This window comes from Ptychodera flava, assembly GCF_041260155.1.
Source record: "Ptychodera flava strain L36383 chromosome 23 unlocalized genomic scaffold, AS_Pfla_20210202 Scaffold_24__1_contigs__length_23054250_pilon, whole genome shotgun sequence".
NCBI classification, from domain to species: domain Eukaryota; kingdom Metazoa; phylum Hemichordata; class Enteropneusta; family Ptychoderidae; genus Ptychodera; species Ptychodera flava.
Window position 1 is genome coordinate 6,508,417 of NW_027248278.1, and position 22,267 is coordinate 6,530,683.

General features: G+C 38.7%; 1 protein-coding gene across 1 annotated transcript in view; it reads left to right on the forward strand.

Moving 5' to 3' along the window:
* Positions 1–16: 16 nt before the first annotated feature.
* LOC139124885 (speckle-type POZ protein-like) overlaps positions 17–22,267 on the forward strand; it is a 55,540-nt gene continuing 33,289 nt past the window's right edge. Inside the window, exon 1 of the mRNA XM_070690990.1 lies at positions 17–231. The gene's annotated coding sequence lies outside the window, so the exon portion shown is untranslated. The remainder of the gene's footprint in view (positions 232–22,267) is intronic.

Below are 22,267 nucleotides of genomic sequence, written 5' to 3' on the forward strand. Positions count from 1 at the left end.
CCTCTTCAACTCCACCAAGTCTCCCGGATGTAGAGTGCAGTCATCTGTTGTTGAATTTAGGTTCCTGTCGTCGTTGAAAATTTTGCAGAATTCTAGAAGACGTTTGTGTTTTTCTCAACATCTATACTGTGTAGAGGAAGGGGAGAATTCAATATTTGACTGGTAGTTGCAAAATTACGGTTTGCCGCCGGATAGTCGGATTATCGCGGTTTTCGCGACGAGCCGTTGGAGGTAAGAAGATATTCATGGTCGCAAGTTTTTTCCTCGTTCGGTCATAATACCCTAATTCTGTAAATTTCTGCCTTAATTACCCAAATTTGCTTTCTATACGTTAAATTTCTGCACAAGATTCGCTAGCATATGCGCTTTTGAGGCAAGGACGGGGCGGTTTCGGAAGTTTTTTGCCCAAACTTAGTTTGGATATGGGGTATGGAACTTTGCGTATACTGACTCAGTGACTGGCACAGCGTACGCGTACGAGCAATGCGTTTCGTGTCTCTTTTTGTTTATGATGGGGTCACCTCGAGTTATCGCTAGCCGCTCCAAATGACGAATCTTTATATGCTTGTCGGTTTGTGTCAGTGTTAGCTTTCGGCGGGTTGAACGTATTTGAATTTTATGGAGTGATGAATATCCATTTTTCTGAGGGCAAATGCACATACGTAGGGTCGACACGACTCTGGTAGTGCAACTGCAAAAGTGGGGGACGATTTTTGCAGATATTCGTCATTCCTCAAACTTACTATGTACGTTACAGCAGTCGGAGCAGACACTGTCACAGCGTGCCGCATATATCTGAATAGAGCTAAACTGCTATCGACAGCTGCCAAGCCTTCCTAGGCTAGTAAATCTGAAAGAGTTTTAAATTCCATAATGCATGAAAGAAGAGAGTTAGCTACATTGTACGATAAGGGAGGAGTTTGGTATTGTAAATTCCCCCCTGTATTAACTGTTGATGTGTGGTCCGTTTTGTTGTTTTTTCTTTTCTTTTTTTTTTTTTGGGGGGGGGGGGTATGTTTGTCAAATATAGTTCCCTATCCTAAGTACTGTGAAAATCATATTGATATTGACCAATGCTCAATATGTCAAATTCAATGGCATACACAACCTTTACGCCTTGTCCAATGTTATTATTGGCTGGATTATAGTCTGAACGCGGAGGTAGTGATAGTCACCTGCATGGCCTGAACTATCATGATATAATATACACCAGCCTTCTTATAGAAACTGTCCCCGATATATCTGTTCAGCATAGAAGTGGGGTATTACAACTATCACAAGCTGTTGATGCATTGCTGTAATCCTATTTCAAATTATCCACCGGATAATCCAGGAGGGCGCTAATCCGATTTTTAATGTGAGCACAACATAATTCTCATACCAGCTGTGTGCACGTACTGTATCATGTGTATGTCCCTAGATTTTTACATTTGGATTGTTGAAGTTCTGTAAAAATGAGAACCACATGATTCTTTCCAGTCAAGGTGATTATTATTGGGTTTGGCATGGGTCAAAGGGTTGTCACTTGTGGCAAGGACTGGTTGAACTACCTCAAATGTGATTTTGTATGCTACCCAAGACTTAAAACCCTGACCCCTGCCTGCTGTCCTCGACCATTCACAAAATATGTTTTAGGTATAACACAGTTAATTTGTGATTTTGTATGCTACCCAAGACGTAAAACCCTGACCCCTGCCTGCTGTCCTCGACCATTCACAAAATATGTTTTAGGTATAACGCAGTTAATTTTTAAGTCCTGTTAGAACAACTCTTGTGCAAACATATGTTGCAGTGCATTATCACACCAACTGTAACTGCTCGCTTTCATATTGTTGTGTGACATGTATATACAGTGTGTAGACTGAAAATATGGAGTATTTTTAGCTTTATTACCCTTGTCCTATCAGGCCTATCACTTACCCATCTACCAAGTCAGTGAAAAGCAGTATTGAACCAGAACTTACACATATTTTCACCTACTTGGCATGATACATGTGTATGATAGTAGTTTTAGTCAGTAAAAGTCGTATTTACGGTATCTCATTCTGTGCCCGCAAATGCTTGAGTATTTGTTAATCCAATTTGCAACATATGGGACATTCTAAATGTATGCCTAACTGGTTTTGACCATCTTGACCTGATGGTGACATATGAACTTGGCAGGATAGGGGTGAACAAAGTGGATCATATTTTTGTGATACATGTACTGTGCATCCCTACCGCATTTGTTTTGTTAGTTCCATGCCACGTCTTACGACAGACCATATAAGTTTAAAATTAACATGCCGTCTCATTCAATCTGTACAGTGCCAATATAGAAATAGAAGCAAACAAAACAGAAAAAAACTGAAAAATGTGTCATTTGCATTTCTAGATCTTGTTGTGTATTTAATGTTGACAAAATGTTTCAGAAAAATCTAGACTTTCCCCTTATTCCACCATTATTTCCATTTAACAGAAGTGATACCGGTAGTTTCTCCCTACTCCCTGGAATAACATTCAAGGATAATCATCACTGTGCCATAAGCCTTCACAGCTCACCATCCAGGATACCATGTCATGTACATGGATATTTTACACTGATAATGAGTCATTATATTCAGATTTGCAAAGGTCATTCATAATATACCAGTACTTTGCATAAATGAATATCATCAAGTCGTATGCTTCCAGCACTGGCTAGACTTGATTAGATTTGACATCAGATTTGCATTTCTGATCAAAGGTCATTGATATACTTTGCGTAAATGAATATCATTAAGACATATGCTTCCAGCACTGGTAAGGTTTTGATTTGATCTGAGGTCAATCATACACTTTGCATTTCATGAAGTCACAACAAGTGCTGATACAAGTCTAGTGCAGTCTTAGATGACATGTCATCAAATGTTTGAACCTGTTCACCCCAATTCCTTGTAAATAAGTTTTAACTCATTTTGGATAACATGGCTTGGCCCAAACTACATTGGTGAAAGAGGTTAAATTGAAGTCTGACTGCAAATGAGAGGTTAGCACTTTTCGCTTGAAGTTAGCACAATGAAGTGAAAGATTTTGCTATGAATATCAGTTTTTATCTACATTTCCACTCTAAGGTCTCAATATTCACATCTTTCTAAAGTTCTTTCCTCATATTATACTTTCACACTGCGTGAAATCATGTTATCACATGTATGCTCACGTAGAGATTAATTCATACATGTATGTATCTGTTTGATCCTACACTTGTAGAAGAAATTTACAGTAGAAATAATTTATTTTGATGCATCCCAAAATATGGGCAGCATGTACAACATCATGCAAACCTTTGGACATTATGGCATGTCCATTGATAATAAGACAAAAGTATATTGCAAAGTAACCCTTTACTGATCATTCACTTTATTACACTTTTTCTGAAAGATTTGTTGCTTGAGGGCGCTCTCTACGTACGTAAGAGGGGACGGTAGAGAGCGCCAACGAGCAAGGATCTTTCAGTCCACTAAAATATGTACAATGAATGGATTTTTTGAGAAAGCTTTTGTTATAATGACAGCCTATCAGTTTTTCAAATGCATGGATAAGGGCACTATTCAACTGGCAATTAGAATTAGAATTTTTGAAATAATGTCTGTATAACAGGTTTGATTAATAAAATAATTGTCAGAGAAAAAGTGAATGACATCATGTGAAAGGAAAAAGTGTATAGTTTTAGTTTTTAAATGTGAAGTGCATTTTCTGTTTCTACTCCCCAAAGCATGAATGGATACATTGTATTCTGAGCTTGTCAGCTCAGCCTGTACATGTGTAGACTGCATTGTTGTTGTTGACATGTAAATTCCAGTCCGGACCGAAATTCAAATGTAAACAATAACAGCATATTTTGCACAATGTGAAAGCTGGTTTTGGGTGCTAAGTAGTCAGTTTTTCAACGTGCATTGGGGAGTGAAACAAGGTCTTGCAAGTGATACAAAACAAACACGGTATAGTGAAAAAATCATCACACGTCAGTGCTGTTGGCCCTTTAATCCTTTGAGTGCTGTGATTTTTCCCGCCAAAATTTAAGTGTAACATTCTACCAATTTTCATGAATTCTTCTGTATTTTTTTTATAGTTTTTGACCAAATGGACAGGAATTTTCATTGGCTACAGTTTTTGATCAAAATTTTGGTGACAATCTGCCAAAGATTGTCTAGAATTGAAAAAAGTTGTTGGTGTTATATTCTATAAAGGCAACAAAATTTGACTTTGGCTCTCAAAGGATTAATTAATCCTTCAGTGTTGGTAACATTCTGTTTATAATCACGTCAGCAAACTAATTAGAGACACCTGAGACCCATTATCACATTTGTATGCAGAGGGTTTCTGTTGCAGGACTACAATTATTTTGTTAATCCTTCTGTTTTGGTAACATGTTCTGGTCACATATTTAATCATATTTGCTAACTAATCCCATGCATACAGCATGTACAGGCATGAGTTGTCTTTATAACGGGCCACCACTTTCCAAACCAAAAGATTCAGTGGTGTATGAGTCTTTGCAAACTCCAACCTCAACCTCAACCAGGACTGAAGGTTGCACATACACAGGTCCATGAAGTGTTCAGTGTACAGTTACATAAAAGGGAGAAAGTATGACACATTTTTGTCCTCTGGGCCAGTGAAGCCAAAAGTTATGGCATATTTCATTGCTTATAGCTAAATAGCCGATGGCCATTTACAGAGTAGTTACATAGTGTAACAGTATGACATGCTACAGTTACCATGGTGAACTCAAAGAAATGGAGGGATAAGACTAATTCAAGAGCCATGTGCCGTGTGTAGGCCTGCCAAATTTCACGGAACAGGATTCATGTTCTGCAGATTACGCTACAAACAGATGCAGTTTCACTCCAATTTATTGATTCATCTACAGTATACCGGTACTGATAAATCACACCATTAGGGCTTCAACAGGGCCTTTTATATGCATGAAGTGGTGACCTGCGATTTGTGTGTTTATGAATTCTACATATAGGGACCTAGGTTTTTATAGTAAAACTCAATCATGGAATGCTGGCCAAGCCAAGAAATCTAGTGTCCTTATCAAAAATTTCAACTTTCCGTCAATTGGGTGTTTGAAAAGTGAACAGACTAGATTGCTGCGAATGGCCGATCCAAGGTTTCACATCCCATTTCCTGTCATCTTCATTTTCATTAATTTTTTTCCATATGACCTAGATACTTTTTCCAGTTTAAAGTCATCCCAAGCTGTAAGCCTGCATGTAGGTGTTATGTCAAGCCAAGACGTGGCTATAGCGTGTCTGTGGGAGGATACACTTAAAATTGTGCAAATTTGACGCTGAATCAGTTTTGGGAATTGTTACATGATCGATGCATATAATGTTGCCATTAATGTATACTTTTATTTATCAGTATTATGATTTTTAACACAGTGACCGTAGGTCATTTGTGTTATTGTTTGTAAACTGGTGTGTGTAGATTTCATTGGGCTTAGTAATTACATGGCCAAAAAATTAGCTCGATAATTGGAGGACCTGCTGTCTTGATTATATATACATGTATATGGAGTCGCAGGTTAGGGAACATCAGCTGTAAGTTTTGACTAAGCTTATTTTTGCTCTGTGTATTACCATGGAGGTAAAGGACCTCAACATAAACTGAAGTGAACAAACATTTATTTTTAGCTTAAACTAGAAATAGAATCTACCTTAAGCTGGAGGACATGACTCGTGGCCTTTGAAATGCACGCTAGCAAGCGGCACGTGGGCACTCGCTACCGGTACTTGGCTCTTGAATATGGCTTTTCTGAAGTAAAGTATTGCCCACAACTGACATACCGGTAGCAGGATTCTAATAGTATTAAGTATAAATCATGGACTCTTCTGATGAGGCACTGTGTTTAGTAGCGCATTTGTTAAACAAGGTATGTTATCATCCTCTCAGGGAGCCATGTGGGCAGTCCTTACACCCCAGTATGTTGTCAATAAACTAAACTGTACGATATGATTGGTTCATTCCAGAAAAATTTTGCAGGAGAACAGATATCCATCACCTGTCTTCAGTCACGGTTGGGGCTTGAGTTGGCAGAGATCCATACACGACTGATTCTCACAGTCTTATCATCAGCCAGCCTGCCAAATCAATAAAAAAAACCTTGTGGAGCAAAAAACCTATTTTCACCTGCTTGTCATGTCTCTTAATACAACACTGTGACAAGCTTATAAATGCTCAGCTTGGCAGTTTCAGCATGCCTAAAGTCAACATTACAATGGTGTGTCACTTGACTTGGCCTGTACATTTAATTAATGATAAACTTACTAGCTTGGAAGATCAACTGCCATTGAATGCCTGCTTCTTAATTCTAGGCACCCAGGAATCCATGCTATTCCCACTGATTTTGACAGGAAGAGGGTTGTTTGATATATCCGTATATAAGTTTAATATACTACTATATGTGTCATGAATAAATGTTCTGTGATACGTTACGCAAGATTTAGCCAACCTTTCAGTTTTTGTCACATTCTGTTCACTCAAAGTAATGGCTAACATACCAGAGGTAGTGTATTACCAATTTATCAACTCTGGGTCTCTGTGTAAAGTGCTTCAAAGATTTGATTGTTAGGTCATATGCAAATTACATGTAAGAAACTAACATCTAAAACTGGAGGCACAACATGATATTGTTCTCTATTAGAAGACTTATTAAAGGGGCATTCCTCAATCCCTGGTTCTCACATTAGTCGTTGTTGACATTGAGTATTTACATGGTGCTGGCCCTTTATTTCTGTTGAACTTGTTTCATGTTGCCCAATTTGCTTTTCAATAAAGTTGATGAATGACCTGCCCTTTAGGCTATTGCTTTCCACCCCCCGCCCCCAATTTTTTAGAAATTGATGCGTGCAATGTGAGAGGCGTTTCAATTTATTTTGCACCAAAAATTGAGTAACCCTCCTTTCTTTCTGGCCACATTTTGAGCAAACCCCCCTTGTAGCTTTCAATTTTTTGAGTGACCCCCACTAGATTCCTCCGACCCCAAGGCGGTAAAGAATGAAAGCTTCCTAATACCAAAATTTGCACAGTGACCTTGATTTTTGTTGTTGAGTATGATTACAGTTTCAAGTTGAAGGAAATTAGAGTGTGTTCAAATCTTTCAGTTTCTACTGGTAGGTGCGTATTGCCTTACCGGTAGTCTCTCTATCCAATGCCCTGTACACAAGGGCGCTAAGCAGGTAACGGATGTTCCTCAGTCATTTTACCGAGGTTCCCCCTTGGTATACTGATGAGATCTGATTAGGTGACATCCTTTAAGGATGGATGTCTTAATTTTTGGTTTAGGACTTCTTTGGTGTCAAACCTTGAGGTTCTGCCTTCAGCCTCACACTGCCGGCCTTTGATTGACTATCTGAGCTCTGCTGTCAGCACCTTTGGTGTGTAGTACCCCGGTATATCAGAGGTCAGTTTGTCCTTGACTAGGGCAGATACATATGCTTTACAAAGTGAAACAAATTGGACTGAAAGATGATGATCATAAACCCTTTGACCTTTAACCCCGTTGCCTTGCCCTACATATCATGTCATTCAGGGTCAAAATTTTGGTATGGAATAATATGCCTCAGTCGATGTTGAGAATTAAATATTGGTTGTATGCTCTGAAGCTCTTCACAATCAAAGGATGTCAACCACAGTATTTTGACCTGTGTTAGACTTTTAAATATCAACTACTGTAGTAACCCCTCTACCACCATGGTTTGAACCAATGCCATTGTTTTCTGGTGTAAAGCTGGACCTCTAGAGTTGGAAATGGGGTGAAAGGGATAAAGATGATGGGATTCCTAGGCATAATACTACAAGTACAAGTTATGCATCAGTTCTTTAAACAAATTATCCCTTCATCCGATTACTTACAGAGTGAACTTGACATTGAAAATGGCTAACGTGTTGGCATTCACTTTTGTCATATTTTGTAGACTGATGTTTCTACAGCCTTGTTTTTGTTTAGAAGAAATAGAAAACTATCTTTCTTGTCATCATTGAAATGCTCAAACAGATTCCCTTTTGATTGAAACATTCTCCAACCATATTCAATAAGAGTGTTTTTGATGCTTTGGCAAACATTGATCCTGTAAAGATTAAACAAACTTTTCTACTGCGTAGATCTACAGTGGTGCTGATAAGAAATTGTGTACTCTAGTGTATGTTTTAAGTATGACCGCTGTATGTCCTTAAAGGTCATTGTACCCATCACCAGGACATATGGTGGACATACCGGTATGTGTTGGTTTAATGCATAGCAGAGACACCAAGCATTCACATTACAGTGTTGGCGCTAGGAATTTTTTCATTGTAGCCACAGTCTGTTAGTGTGGCTAAAATGATCAAAATTTTTTAGCCACAAGCAATTTTTTATTAGCCACACCCAGCAAATCAATTTCACATACAAATTGCACAAACCCTATTTTCAATAACGTTTATACGTTATTATCCACATGTTGGGCCAGGGCTGTTGTACATACTTTAAGGATTCCTCAACAGATAAACTGCTGAGCACATTTTCTGCTAATTTTGTAGCAGCAGATAATAAGGACAAGGAGCACAGTAAAACTCCAGGTCCTTTGTGAAAGTTGTCAGTCCTTCAATTAAAAAATATGTATTAAACAAAAATTGGTCTTAACTCCGTTCAGATCGATATTTCATGAGTGCTGGTGAATAAATTGACCGCTCTCTTCATAGACAGGGACAAACAAACTTCTGTTTATTTTTAACTTTTATTATGACACAAACAACAAAGAGAGTTCTTGGAACAAAACTTGCACAACATGTCATGAAAAAAATCATCAAAGTCTAATCATTGGCCATGACTGTTCCTTTCTTTTATTTTTTTATATGATTTAAAAACTGCTGTATATACCAATATTTGGTGATCTGGATAAAATTACAGTGATTGCCTGACTATGCAAAGCATTGTCCATAAAGTATCAAAGAAAACAATTGGTATTAAAAAATTGCTAAGGTTTTGAAAATTAATTAAATTGGCAAACTCAGTGAAAAATCAAAAGAGCAGTTCGTCAATACGACAAATCTAGGATCAACTGACTCATCTGCAGTCTCACATTTTACACTTCCAGGCACAGACAAAAACCTTGCTGTAATTAGTTCAACCATGGTCTAGACCATGGTTCATCTGTCTTTGTTCCCTTCTCGGTGGTTTGCTTATTTTATTTTATTTTTTTAAATTAGACGTTATTTTAAACTTAGTTTCTTTCCCAGCTGAGAACAATAAACTATTTTGTCGCCACCCGCAAGCCGCATCGTACCCTGCATTCGTAACGTATTTGCATTGTTTGGGTGTCTCGAAACTACCCAAACAGTACATGGAACGGAGTATACAAACTGGGGATCTTGAAACTTTTTCGCGCATGCTCATTTTAGCTCTGGTCAAACTACAACGCCGTCACTTCAGCAGTTCAGTCTGTCAGGTGCATGCTCAGGAACTCTGCCGGATCATCATCATCAGGATCATCGGTTGACGTATGACAGAGCAACGAAATATTTTTTTCCAACGGCTAGATATTTAAATGACTCAATATTTTGACAATCTGACCGATCTAAGGGTTATTTTGATACGTTCAAAGTGACAGAACCGGCGTGTTTAATGATGGTGCACGCTGTTTGGAATACGTTGTGGCTGCTATGCTGGCCGGCGTGAACTCAAATTACCCTTCATGCTTGCACCCATGACGCGACGTACATGGTCAAATGTTTCGCACGATGCTTGCAGCGTTCATGCTGGAAAAATTGGATTGCGGAAAATAACGTACACTTATTTAGAAAAACGACTAGTTGTTAGAATAGTTGGCTACATAAATAATCCAGTACATATTTGGATCGATCACAATGAACACCCGCATGTCGAAATTCTTGGTCCTTCGGGAAAACAGTCGGTCTGGGATGGCAGGACTGACGTGACTTTCGAAGACGTCTAGGGTCAATGATCCCAACAAGGCACCCGGTCACGAGCTTTCGCCACACGTGGCGAAAGCGTAGCAATTTTTTGTCGCCACATCGGACATTTGTTCGCAATTTGCGACTGTGGCGAACGTTAGCGCGAACCCTGCATTATACTGTTTAGGACACTGGGTACACCCATCATTTTGAAAATAAAATACCGATACTGGCAACCATTTTAAGGAAGTGGAGATTAAAATAATTGTCAAAATTACTCTTGAAATATCCAGATGGAAACTAGCTATTCACTTCCATGGAACTACTTTATTTTGCTACTATGATACAGGCTTGGTCTTAGTCATGCAAAAGGCCATTTAAAAAGAAAATTTTGTTTGCCGTCCTTGGATGTTTGAAAAACCTATCAGCCAGCCAGAAAAAAACAGAGACAAAAAAAAAACAAGTGTATTTTCATAATCTCAATTTTTAATTGTAATAGTGTTAACATTGTGTCTGTTTTTGTAATTTTCTCTGAAAAACTTCCCAGTGCGTTGATGGCAAACAAAGAATTTTATTTTAAGCACCTAATTGCACAAACACTTGCTGTGTGGCATCAGCCATTTTCGTGTGAGCAGTTCCGGCACATGTACATTGTATGTCTCTATACATGTTAAAAAAAGTTTTTAAATACATGTATATCAAACATTCTGGAAAAATCGTTAGTTGATTTATCCAGAGTGTTTTTTATCCTTCTTTCATCCCTTTCACCCCCCACATCCACATGGAGAGATCCAACTCTGCCATAGAAAGCAATGGGGTTGTACCATATGTTGATGGTAAGAGGGTTAATGTTTACAAGTCAGTATCTGTAGCCACTTCTTAGTTATCTCATGATACAATATGCAGTGACTGCACACATTGCTTATCAGAGATATGGTTTTCATGCACTGTACTGCCGAGGTTCAACTTCTCCGTGTCCCACTTTACACAGATTCAGGTAACTGCCGGGTGGTGACATGTGTTTCTGTGATAACCTGAGTGAGGAGGGACTCCCCTCCATGTACTTTGACATCATTAATAAAACATATTACACAGTGCTGCGATTGTTATTGCTTCATAAAACAGGGCTTTGGTAATTTACATAATAAAGCACAATTTGCATATTCTTTTGTTGTAAAATTATATTTTTTTGTATGGGATTAACATATGAATAGGTCGCTTGAAAGACCGTGGGTGGCTGAACCTCTCAAAATCCAATGGTGGAGATCCCTGGTACTACATTGCAAGGCCAAATAAAGATAAAGTACCGGTATATGTGTTTCAAGTAACCCAAATACCCCATTTAAAACAGTTCAACTCTTACAAAACCCATGTACGGTATGACTTGGCCAAATTTTTCTTGTTTTTTTTGTGAGTACCGCTCCATTAGAAAAAAAAATACAAAAAGTACCCCTTGGAACTACTCTAGTTCATTATGGCATTTTCAAGGAAACACACACACCGTATTATTTTTGACCAAAGCTGTATTCCCATTCAGCTAAATTGATGCATCACCAATGATCACTGTTTCATGAAATTTCTCTTTAATTCAAGAACATTTTGCGTTACCCTATAGGGGCTGGTGTAAACCTTTTCTCTACCATGGGACCTTCAAATCTTAAAGATTTTGTTAAATTGTACGATATGGGACATGTTTTGCTTTACTACCGTAGTTATAACCAACTTGATCTGATGGTGAAATATGACCTCGTCAGGAAAAGAGATAAACCTGCAAGTTTTTCTTGTCATGACAACCAATAAATACGTTACATGCTCTGATGTTACTTTGATATTTATCCTTTGATTCGGTCATCATATTTGTGTGTTGTTTCTGCATTTGGTTTTACACGCTTTCAAGACCATGAACAAAAAATTCTCTGGTCGTCATCATGCATAACTTTCTCATTGGCATCTCATAACGCCATGATGAAAGAGATTTCAGAGACCACAAAAAGTAGTATTTCTAACGTAGCTGCATTGAAACGACAAAAGGGAATTAGGTCAGCTGTTTGTCCTTTATATAGGTTATGGGGACATTTATCAATATGCAAATTAGTACCTCAAAGTTCTATTATTGTGTCAACTCATGTAGAACTACATATGTGGACATTTAGAAATGATTGTTCATGTTGCACCCATGTCAGTAAAGAGCGCCCTCTATGTGGCATTGAACCAGCGTTAGGAAAATGTCAGTATTTACCGGTATGACCGTATGACACAACAATTAGGACAGAGATTATATGCATGTAGGTTTAGTGGTAGAGTATATGGAATCTATATCTCAAAATCTGAAATCAGGTGCTTTGTCAATAATTGAACTGTGAATTCTGGGTAAGTAGAACACTGAAAATATGCCAGCTCTTTTGTATGCTTCTTAGGATTGTATGGTTATGATAATAAGAATGCCCTGATTTCAGTTATCATGCGTTGTCAGTAGCAGCACGTGTACGGAAGGCTTGAGGGCTTGCAGTGTTCAATGTGGTACATATACAGTGTTTCATCCAGGATGCTACACCAGGGGGGATTGGTCCCCCTCTGCTGGAATTTTTGAGGGGGATTTTAAAATTTTGAGGGGGATTTAACTGAAACATTTAATGACATGCAGTGATGTCTGGAGCTCCTATTTTAGCTCCATTCAACTTCAAGGATGTAGTTGATAAACTGAACAAGTTGAAGGCGAATGTTGAGTAAATAATAGACAGTCGACTGTCTATGAGTTTATAAAGCCTTTTCCGTTCTTGTTCTTGACTTACACGGAAATGTTCAGTACCCATGAAGTCTGGTTAAGTTTAATGTGGTGTTAGACATGTCGATCAACGTCATTTTTACCGCGCCAGCCACCTCTGATGCATAAACAAGGTGCGTTTAACCACAGTCCCTCTATCCACCGGTCTGGAAACGTGGCTGGTTTCTTTGTGACACTCCATGATATGAACAAACACACGATTCACACCTTAAACAAAGGACACTGACAATGTTCAACTGGCCGTTATATCGATGTCGCTACCCACGATCCTATGACAGCCGCAATGTGATCGTTCAAAAACATGACGTTTGTGGGTTGTTATTTTCAGAATATCACAAAACATTACAACTTGTTCCCTTAAGAAACACTAAACAATTTATTTTTTCATTAAATGGGTAACGTTGCCCCTCTAGATAAAGCTTGAAAGGGACCACACATTATGGTTGCATTATGATCACGATCGAAAAACAAAATGGTCACGCACTGTTCGCAAGTGTCATGGACTATTGCCCGAAATCAAGAAGACAGGCGAAATCAGCTGAATATTAACATCGACAGCTGAGTAGTTCATTACCAAACTTGTTATTGTGTTGACATGATAGTGTTACGTGCAGAGAAAACGAACAAAAGGGTGAACTCAGCAGTTAACGTTTAAACAAAATTTATTACGAAAATAAAACTAATTGCTAAGTCAGGGATAGAGTACAAGCTTTAAAAGTGTACAGACTACTTATCTCAGCTGGGACGGCAGAGCTCCAGTCTCAGAGTTGTAACAGTCAGTCGGATGAATGAACAGTCCTTTGGCTTGCAGGCTTGAAGTTGCACAAAGTCCACAGTATAAATCCAGCGTTGGCAGTGAAGGTCTTGAAAAGTCTTGAGAATGACTACTGCTGGAGTTTAGTAACACACAAGAGACACGATCCCCAAAAGTCTGACTGGAAGCTGTCCACGTCCCTTTTATAAAGGCATATAAGAACAATCTAGAACTTTTATTGACATGCTAATTACTGTTCTAAAATTATCTCCCTTACACAACTAATCAACTTTCCAGAACATTCCAAACATGACTAATGTGAGGTCATTAAGGGCAGTGACCTTGAGAATGTTCTAGACTAATTGAACTCAGGTCATGATGAGTGTGGGGTAACTGACCTACATAACACACCCCCTCTTCAAAAAAAGAAAATTTTTCAAAGAAAAATCTTTCTTTTACAAATGTAATCTTGAAAAGGATTTAAGTACTCAAATTTTGTTTTACTCTAAAGTAAAATTTCTTGAAAGTGAACAACAATAAACTCTAAATACGAGAGAGACAGTCTGCAATTAAATTGTCTCTGCCTTTGATATGTCTAATATCAAGATTAAACTCCTGTAACATTAAACTCCATCTTAGCAATCTCTGATTTTTGCCTTTAAATTTCTGTAGAAATACAAGAGGGTTGTGATCAATATAAACCACTATTGGCTGATTTGAAGAAGTAACATAAACTTCAAAATGCTGTAAAGCTAATATCAAAGATAAACACTCTTTTTCAATTGTAGAGTAGTTTCTCTGAGATTTGTTAAATTTGCGTGAAAAATAGCAAACAGGATGATCTACACCATGACTATCCTCTTGCAATAAAACAGCACCAGCAGCCGTATCACTAGCATCTACAGCTAATTTGAATGGCAAAGTGAAATCTGGTGCAGACAACACTGAGGCACTTTGCAGTATGGCTTTAAGTGTATCAAATGCCTGTTGGCATTGCTCTGACCAAACAAACTTACTTTCTTTTTAAAGTAAGTTAGTCAAAGGCTCAGTAATTGTGGAGAAATTTGGACAGAATTTTCTGTAGTAACCAGCCATACCGAGAAAGCGCATCAGTTGTCGTTTGCGGTTTGGTATGGGAAAACTTGAAATGGCACTGATTTTAGCATCAACAGGTTTTACCTCACCCTGTCCTACAGTATGTCCGAGGTAAGTTACCCTTGCCCATACAAACTCAGATTTGGCAAGGTTGACAGTCAACATTGCTTTACTCAGTCTCTCAAAGAACTTCCGCATGAGCTTGATGTGTTCCTCCCAGGTGTCACTATACAGAATGACGTCGTCAACGTAAGCTGCACACCCGTCTAGCCCGGATATGACGTCGTTGATCATCCGTTGGAACGTTGCCGGAGAGTTCTTCATTCCAAATGGCATCACCTTGTACTGGAACAATCCGTCTGGCGTAACAAAGGCGGATATTTCACGAGCACGATCTGTCAGAGGGACTTGCCAAAATCCCTTCAGTAGGTCAAATTTCGTCACATACTTGGCTTTTCCCACTCGGTCGATGCAGTCATCAATCCTCGGGATTGGGAAAGTGTCTGTCTTTGTTAAAGTGTTGACCTTCCTAAAGTCCGTGCACATACGATAACTGTGATCTGGTTTGGGAACAAGTATGCACGGCGAACTCCAGTTACTTTTACTGGGTTCAATAAAGTCATTGTCCAGCAGGTATTTGACTTCTTCCTGGAGATATTTCGCTTTTGTTGGATTCAGTCTGTATGGATGTTGTTTTACAGGCTTACTGTCCCCAACATCAACATCGTGATAGATGACGTTTGTCCTCGTTGGAACATCTTGAAACAGGTGTTTATATTCGTGGAGCAGTTCTTTCACCTGTTGTTGTTGTTCTGGCTGGAGGTGTGCCAACTTTGTAGACTCCAGCTTCTCCAGGATTTCTGAGTTCTGAAGCTTGACCGAGCCCAGCTTTGAGTTTAGAGTATTTTCACTCAAGTCAGTTTCAGTATCACTATCTTCATAATGGCCAGAACTGACGGTACTGACAGGCTGAGTTATAGTAGGATTATCCCTATCCAAATATGGCTTAAGCATATTTATGTGACATAGCTGTTTTTGTTTTCGCCTGTCAGGTGTTGTATGATGTAATTTAAATCACTCAATTTCTTATCAATTAGGTATGGCCCAAAGTAACGAGCATGGAATGGTTTTCCAGGAATTGGAAGTAGAACAAGAACCTTTTGACCTGGTTCAAACTTCCGTTTGAGGTGTTTTTATCGTATTTGATTTTCATGGACTGCTGAGATGACTCAAGATTTTCTCTGGCTAATTCACATGCTTTAGAGAGTTTTGTACGAAAATCTGACACATATTGCAAAATATTCAGACAATCATCATCGTCTGATAGGAATTTCTCTTTAACGAGCTTAAGTGGGCCACGGACTGTATGTCCAAATACAAGCTCAAATGGGCTAAAACCAAGAGACTCCTGAATTGACTCTCTAACAGCAAAGAGCAGAAAATGAATTCCTTCATCCCACTGTTTCTCAGTGTCAAAACAGTAGGTCCTAATCATGTTTTTCAAAGTTTGATGAAATCGCTCAAGAGCACCCTGACTTTCTGGATGATAGGCGGAGGACCTATACTGTTTAATGCCTAGCTGATCCATTACTTGTTGAAAAATACCAGACATAAAGTTGGAGCCTTGATCGGACTGGACACATTTAGGGAGGCCAAATAAAGTGAAAAATTTGACTAAAGCTCTCACTATAGTCTTTGTCTTGATGTTTCTCAGTGGTATGGCTTCTGGGAACCGAGTTGATGTACACATTATTGTCAACATATACTCATTTCCTGATCTTGTTTTGGTAGGGGCCCAACACAGTCTATTAGTATCCTACTAAATGGTTCTTGAAATGCAGGAATTGGTTGTAAAGGGGCCTTTGGAATGGTCTGATTTGGCTTTCCTACCATTTGACATGTGTGACAAGTTTTACAGAAATGTGCTACATCCTGCCTGAGATTAGGCCAATAAAAGTGACTGAGAATTTTATGATAAGTTTTCCTGACTCCTAAGTGACCAGCCCAGGGGGTTTCATGGGCCAGGCGCAATATTTCAGCACGATAGGGCTTTGGAACCACAATTTGATGTTTTATAGCCCAATCGTCATCAACCAAAACGTCTGGAGGTCTCCATTTACGCATGAGAATACCAGATTTTGTATAATAGGAAACAGAGCTATCTGAAGTTTTACCTTCATCATCTACCCTGTCAAACAAAGACAAAATATCTGGGTCTTTGTGTTGTTCTGCAATGAGATTTGATCTAGAAAATGTCTGACTTTGGTCAGCAGAAGTTTTACTGGAAGTTTCAAATCCACGAGGGATAACGGAATGATCCGTGTCAAACACCTGACTGAGAAAGGTGTCATTTAAGTCAACATCTGTGACATTATTTTGAGAGTATTTTGATTCTCGGAAGTTTTCTTTGACATGGCTCGAGTAATGGCACATGAAGGAAATAAATCGGGTATCTCTTGTTCAATTGGCTCTGGATCCTGATCTAAGTAGGATTATCAGTCACAAGTGGATTAGTAATGACCTTGTCCCCAGCAAGGTCGTTTCCAAGAAGAAGGTGAATCCCTTCAAAAGGCAAAAAAGGCCTAATACCTAAAGCCACAGGTCCAGAAACAAAGTCCGAAGACAAATAGACATTATGGAGAGGAACAGGAATGTAGTCATTACAATCTACCCCCTTAATAAGAACTTTAGAACCTGAAAATGACTTTTCAGAAAACGGCAGGGTATCTGCCAACAAAAGAGACTGGGAAGCCCCGGTATCTCTTAAAATTTTGACAGGGGTAGCGGAAGAAAAATCACTAGAAAGTGATATAAAACCATTACCGTATGAATAAATGGTTCGAAAATACCCATAATGCTATCTTGAGAAGAATTGACCTTGACCTCATTAATTGGGGATAAGAGGGATTTAACCTCAGAAAATGTGTTGCACACATTATTAGACTCTAATTGAGTTGATGAAGAAATAAAGCCGGTGGGCTTAGATCCACTTTGACCACTTTGACCTTCACGTTTTCTTTTCAATTTGAAACAATCTGACATTAAATGGCCGTCTTTCTTACAATAATTACAAGAAAGTGTACCGAACTGTTTGTCAGAAGGAGATTGAGACTTGGGATCTGATGATGTGGGAGTGTTACTTGAACTGTGTGAACTGCTGTCATTTGAGGAGGAGTTAAATTTACCTGCATTGTTTCTGTATGAAAAGACTGGGATGGTTTGCTGAGAAATGAAGATTTGTGGGTCAATGAATAATCATCGGCCAAACGTGCAGCAACCTCCAATGTATCTGCCTTTTGTTCATTGATAAATGTTTTGATGTCACTCCGGATGCACCTTTTAATTCCTCAATCAAAACAAGTTGTCGTAATTTGTCATAATTCTGACTGACCTTTTCAGAAGAGCACCAACGGTCAAACAGTTGTTCTTTTGTTCGAGCAAATTCAACATAATTTTGATCCTTCACCTTCTCACAATCCCTAAATTTCTGACGGTAAGCTTCAGGCACCAACTCATAGCCCTTGAGAATTAATTCCTTCACAGAATCATAATCTGAAGCCTGCTCTACTGACAACTGAATGTAAATTTCTCTGGCTTTACCCACCAAAGCACTCTGCAAAGCATAGACCAGGACTCCTTAGGCCAATCCAGACTCTGAGCAATTTTCTCAAAATGAAGGAAATATTTATCAACATCCTTTTCTTGGAAAGGGGGAACTAACCTGAAATGCTTAGTGATGTCAAAACTGTCTGAAGGGAAGAATTTTCCTGACTTTCTAAGCTCTAAACGTCTCATTTCTAACTGCAGTCGGTGTTCTGCTAATTCTCTTTCCTTTTCTTTTTCCTCTCTTTCTTTCTCCCTTTGTCTTTCTTCCATTTGTAATTCTTTTTCTTTCATTTCCAATTCCCTCTCTTTCTGTCTTTCTTCCATTTCTAATCTTTCCTGCCTATCTTTCTCTCTCTGTCTTTCTTCCATTTGTAATTGCATTTGTATTTTTTCTTTTTCTAATGCCTGTCTCTCTTTTTCCATTTGTAATTCTAGTTTCTTGATCTCCAAATTTGTCTGCATTTCTAATTCTAATTTTCTTAGTTCAAAGGTAGACTCGGGCTCATAATCTTTCAAGGTGGATTCCTCAAATTGGCCTAAATTAACTAAATGTTTTGCAATGTGGTACTGTATTTCCCGCTTGCGCATAGATCTTTTGACATCTACTTTAAGGAAATTGGCAAGTGCAATGAGGTTGTCTTTTTTGAGGGAATCAAATGCGTCCCGATCAAGGTCATCCATAAATTCGTCTGGCTTGAATTCCGCCATGATTGAATTTTGCTGAGTTCACAGTATACAGTAGTTTTGAAAAGGCAGGCAAAATGTTGTCAAACGGCTCAAAATATTCGGATCCCGGACAAGCCCCCAATTTTTTTACGTGCAGAGAAAACGAACAAAAGGGTGAACTCAGCAGTTAACGTTTAAACAAAATTTATTACGAAAATAAAACTAATTGCTAAGTCAGGGATAGAGTACAAGCTTTAAAAGTGTACAGACTACTTATCTCAGCTGGGACGGCAGAGCTCCAGTCTCAGAGTTGTAACAGTCAGTCGGATGAATGAACAGTCCTTTGGCTTGCAGGCTTGAAGTTGCACAAAGTCCACAGTATAAATCCAGCGTTGGCAGAGAAGGTCTTGAAAAGTCTTGAGAATGACTACTGCTGGAGTTTAGTAACACACAAGAGACACGATCCCCAAAGTCTGACTGGAAGCTGTGCACGTCCCTTTTATAAAGGCATATAAGAACAATCTAGAACTTTTATTGACATGCTAATTACTGTTCTAAAATTATCTCCCTTACACAACTAATCAACTTTCCAGAACATTCCAAACATGACTAATTGAATTCAAGGTTGTGAGGTCATTAAGGGCAGTGACCTTGAGAATGTTCTAGACTAATTGAACTCAGGTCATGATGAGTGTGGGGGGGAATGGCCCACATAACAATAGCATTTTGTAAAAGGTATTTACTGTGCCTGAGCGCGAGCGTACGTATCGAGAGTTCGCCATATTGACGCTACATGGGAAAATATGCGAATAAAATCTACGTGCATTCCTTAGCAGTTGTCGTTCCTATTCTGCTCAGTTAACAGACATAATTCCACAGAATATTGATATATATTACACAGCATATTTAGATCATATTGGAGGCACTGACTACTAGCATTGCAAGAGAAAGGGACGACAAATTTTCCGGTGTGTTTCCAGCCGTGCCTGAGCGAGCGTACGTATCGAGAGTTCGCCATATTGACGCTGCATGGGAAAATGTGCGACCACACAACTAAAATCTACATGCATTTCTGCAGTTGTCTTTCCTATTCTGTTCAGTTAACAGACATGATTTCACAGAATATTACACAGAAAACAAATTTAGATCATATTTGGAGACACTGACTACTAGCATTGCAAGAGAAAGGGACGACAAATTTTCCGGTGTAATTCCAGCCGTTGCTTGTGCTACGTACGTCAACACACTCGCAGCAGTCAACCCCAGAAATTATCGCACACTATCATCATTTACGATGGGATAAGGATCACAAAAACACAACACCGGTTTCAGGATATGATAATTTCTGTCTTCGTGTCGTAGATAGACGCAGAGAACACTTAATAGAGCCAAAAACAGCGAAAATTCGAGAAAGGGTACACACAATCGGGGACTGTGGCATGCAGGACAAACCCAAGCTACGCATTATCACGTGACTGGCCCTCGTATCATGGTTCAGCTGTGCGGTCTAGGTGATTGACACCTTTTACAATAGGCGTTTCCAGACCGGTGGATAGAGGGACTGTGATTAACACTTATTCATGGGAGGTCCTTCTTTCAGGCCTGTTTGTTTACAAATGAATATTCAAGTTTGTTTTGCCCTCTATTTGTTTATGAATACATGAATATAAAGTGTCCACTAGCACCTCTGGACACGGCTTTTGAGAGTTTCTCCCCTTTTTTCTGCTATACCTTGTTGGTGTGTTCGTTGTTGACTTTGTCAAAGTTAATCCAGTGATAATCTAGTGACAGCGTCCACAAATTAGTAATTTACCCTTACTTGCTTTGGCGTATTATAGATGCAGCACGGTGATAAGACGTTTATGCAAGATTGTCAAGGGCAGTGCTAAGCTAAGACCGGCACAGTATAGAAACTGCAACTTCTACCACCGCGTGCATTCCAGCTGTTTAAAAAATATAATGTAGACCCCAAATTCGTTCAGATCCAGACAATTTGTTTTCAACCATTTCTGAAAATTATGATAAAAGCTGTAGCCACTGAAAAGTTATATCTGTTGGTCCCAAATTATCAAAACAATTACAGAAAAATTTCACGAAAATTGGTAAAATGTTCCGCTAAAATTCAAGTGGGAAAAATTACAGCTCTCCAAGGGTTACTAGATCACAGCAATTAATATCTGGAAATATAAATGGGCTCACAGCATCCTTGCCCTTCCTCACTCTACGATATACCGGTAAGGCCAAAATAAAAAATGTGTGCTGTTCCGATTACCCGACCTACCCCAATTTTATCCTCCGACCCTAGACTTTTTTGAGCTTCATAAACCAGGAAGTAAGCATAACTATATGAAAAAACATGAAACGCATGAAATCACGCGATTTATTTTATTTTAATAGTTTGATATTCAATTTGAGTGTGTTTCATGAGGAAATTATTTACTGATAGTTTGTTGAACGCGTACAAAATGCACATTGAGGAATTAAAAAAAATTGAAAAAAAAAAGAAATTCCCTACCTACCTACCCTATTTTTGAAAACCATGTAATCGGAACAGCACATATTTTTTTATTTGGCCTAATGTGTGCGCTTGTGTATACCGTACATGGACCATTATGTTGACGTGATGCAAATCACAGGCTTGTCTTTTCTGTACAGTCCAGCTCAGAACTCACTTTCCGACCTCGTTAACGCAAGGCTAACGCAGAGCTAACGCAGCGTTAGCGAGCTCTATGACGCTGCGTTAACGCCTATTGTTAAGCCAAACAAAAGAAGCTAACGCGCGCTAACGCACAACAATGGCCGGTGGCCTACCCAGAATATTCATGATTAAATGGTTGACACAATAGCTAGTGGCACATGGGATTTTCCAACTCGAAATAAAGTGTTGTAGTTGGTGAAAAACTGGATGAAATCGGAGCATAAACAGTGGGAAACATTGCATGCTCTAGAGGGGTATACCGGTATCTCAGAAGCATGTAAACTTTAATAATTTTACATGCCGATTTTAACTTCACGTATACGCGACTTTAAGCATGGACGTAAAGTCATGTACAAAGGTTGAAAATTGCAACAAATTACTTCAATAGTTGCCATTGTTGTTGATCAAAACAGCGAACGTTTTCTTTTACCATGTCATGTGATTTTTTTCTTCAGTATTATTTATTTCGGCAAACCCTCTTGTATAATTATTTTGGTACATAGCAAAACATCAGTACAAAAGTGTCATTGTCATTACTTCTACCAGCGGTCCTCCGAATATATTGATGTCGTTATCGTCCACTGAAGACTTTCTAAAAGTTTTTCAATAACATTAATATTCTGAAAAACTGCCGTTCAGATATTTTTCATATATTTTTTAAAGGGGAGGGGAATAAAGAAATTTTTGGAAATCATTGTGTCGGAGTCATTATATAATTCAAAGCCATTTCGAGCATTTACTT